This window comes from Thrips palmi, unplaced genomic scaffold (genome assembly GCF_012932325.1).
Source record: "Thrips palmi isolate BJ-2018 unplaced genomic scaffold, TpBJ-2018v1 HiC_scaffold_10, whole genome shotgun sequence".
NCBI lineage: Eukaryota > Metazoa > Arthropoda > Insecta > Thysanoptera > Thripidae > Thrips > Thrips palmi.
The window spans coordinates 6,310,935-6,313,996 of record NW_023144621.1 but is presented as its reverse complement, the minus strand read 5'-3'; positions in this window follow the sequence as shown (position 1 = coordinate 6,313,996).

Below are 3,062 nucleotides of genomic sequence, written 5' to 3'. Positions count from 1 at the left end.
GGACAACACACACGCACACAGTTCGGCAATAACCAAAGGACCACACAGTCTCCCCTTGTCCAGCTGGGCAGCCCCTTTTTGCGTAAGGAGACCGTGCAGGGCTAAGACTGGGCGTCACTGTCGGGCTGCTTTCTAGGTGGCGCGTTCGTCGCTCCGTCTCCGTCGCACTCACGGGGCGTCGCGCGCGGGTGCGAGAGAGACAGAGCGATGAGCCTGCCGCCATGCATACAAAAGGGATCCGTCTGGCGGCCTATCTCTACGCGCACACATGGCTTGCTCCGGGAGGACGCGGTCCAGGCCCAAATTCGGCGTTCCGTCTCTCTCTCTCTCTCTCTCTCTCTCTCTCTCTCTCTCTCTCTCTCTCTCTCTCTCCCTTCTCGCACGGCTTGCTACGGGAGGCAGGCCGAGAGGCAGACAGCATAACGCTCCGTCTCTCTCTCCCCTGTTGCATGCCGCGGCGCGCGGCGCGCGTCGGACAGAGAGGGGCGATCCATCAAGAAAGTGACGCGTATTGCGAGCAGCTGGAGCCGAGCTGGAGCCGAGCTGGAATGACGTCATAATCACGCTCTAAGTCCCGCATTAGCGAGGCCGAGCGAGGCCAGGGAGCCGAGGTGGTGATCGGGGCTGTCGCCAGGGCTGGCAGTCTTTCCCGCGGCTGGTCTCTAAACACGCGACCAGCTGTACAGATCGGTCTCATCAAAAACAAGTCCAACATTAACAACGGAGAAAATCGTCAACGAATGAGAGAATGCTCCACATTCGTACGGTTCTGCTTCATTTTCGCCCCGCGCTGGTCATTTCAGGTTTCCAGTGCCTCCCCCTGCTCCGGCACTCTTTCCGCGCAACGCCAATAACAATCCTTCTTGCGTTTCTGCCCCATTGGTTCTGCCGGTGGAACGCTTAGCGCCGCGTGGAGTCCGCGGCCACGTCCGAAGGGCGCAGCGGCGGATCCAGCACCGGCCCACTGTAACATTTCACAGTGGGCCAAAAGACCGGTGCAGGCAGCGAACTGTACCCGTCGGCGCAGAGTACCCCCGGGTACACAACGCCTAGGGCCATAGTACCCTGGGGTACATGACGACGAGGTTCAATGTACCAGGGGTACACTTCGCCTAGGTGCCAGCCTTGTACCCCGGTACAATGCGGCTAGGTGAAATGTACCCCGGGGTACATTTTGCCTAGGCTTATTGTATCCCCCGCCGGCCGGAGGAGGATGCACGTCGCCTAGGCGCAATGCATCCCCCCCGGATACAAAGAGCCTAGGCGAGGAGTATCCCCTCGGCCGGCTGGAGGGGGATACAAAAAGCCTAGGCGCAATGCATCCCCCCCGGATGCAAAGAACTAGGCGAGGGATCCCCTCGGCGGCCGGCCGAGGGGATACAAAAAGCCTAGGCGCAATGCATCCCCCCGGATACAAAGAACCTAGGCGAGGGTATCCCCTCGGCCGGCCGGAGGGGGATACAAAAACCATGGCGCAATGCATCCCCCCCCCCCGATAAAAAATCGAAAAAAAAGAAGAAAAAAGGGGGGCCCTTCTCCCACCTCCGACACAGGTCGGAGGGCCGCCTGCAACTTCGGTGGATCGGGGAACCGGTGCTTTACAGGCGGCGACCCAGGGGTTCTCGTCTGTATATGGGCCGGGCTTGAAGGGCGGGTTTGACAGTCTCTCTCTGCCTTGAGAGCCTTTGCTTTTCGCGGGGTGGTCTGTACCAAATGTACACCCGCTGTCCGGCGCTCTCTCTAACCGAACATACAGCTTGTTTAAGGGCCAGCTTCAAAGGACTTATCATCTCCTCCCGACGAATCAGGAGGACCCACCCGCGACCAATTACGGGTGGCTGGATTGACGGATCAAATACTCCGTCGCTCCAGTGCCGAGGCCAACCGCCGAAGCGCAGTTGCTTTTTAGACACCCAGCGGAGTGGCCAGGTGAATGTGACTCTGACCACTACGCTATCAAGCTTGTACGTCTGGCGCCGTGTTGGACGACGGGTTTGAGTTGCAGTGGAAGGAAGCCAGTCGAAAAATGTAATGAAATGATGGGAGTCGATCCCAGGACACTACTGCCGGGACCGCACGACTTTTGCCGCTCGCCCACCACGGCCCATGACAAATGGAGCGGCGTGAGGCGGGCTCTTGACGCGACAGGAATGGACCGACCCGGTCAAAATTTCACAAGAAGTTTGGGGAGTCGAACCGCCGACCTCAGCACGGAGAAGCGACGCCTCTACTCCCTAGACCATCACGGCACATGCAGTTCGTTGGCTGAAGTCACGGTTCAACCACACTGGGCGAGGCAGTAAAATTAAATGTTAATGTTTGTTAGGAATCGAACCCCCGACGTGTGGGACTGTTCTACACGGCTCCGCTCTGGTGGCCTCAAACCGTTCCACAAAAGAAAGGAAATCGAAAAAAAAATTGAGATGCCGGTATTCGAACACCGCACTGTGCAAATGTTACAGACGTTCGATCGCATTTGCACAGTGCGGTGTTCGAATACCGGCATCTCAAATTTTTTCGATTCCTTTCTTTGTGGAACGGTTTGAGGCCACCAGAGCGGAGCCGTGTAGAACAGTCCCACACGTCGGGGGTTCGATTCCTAACAAACATTAACATTTAATGTTACTGCCTCGCCCAGTGTGGTTGAAAACCGTGACTTCAACCTACGGACTGCATGTGCTGTGATGGTCTAGGGAGTAGAGGCGTCGCTTCTCCGTGCTGAGGTCGGCGGTTCGACTCCCCAAACTTCTTGTGAAATTTTGACCGGGTCGGTCCATTCCTGTCGCGTCAAGAGCCCGCCTCACGCCGCTCCATTTGTCATGGGCTGTGGTGGGCGAGCGGCAAAAGTCTTGCGGTCCCGGCAGTAGGGTCCTGGGATCGACTCCCATCATTTCATTACATTTTTCGACTGGCTTCCTTCCACTGCAACTCAAACCCGTTGTCCAACACGACGCCAGACGTACAAGCTTGATAGCGTAGTGGTCAGAGTCACATTCACCTGGCCACTCCGCTGGGGTGTCTAAAAAGCAACTGCGCTTCGGCGGGTTGGCCTCGGCACTGGA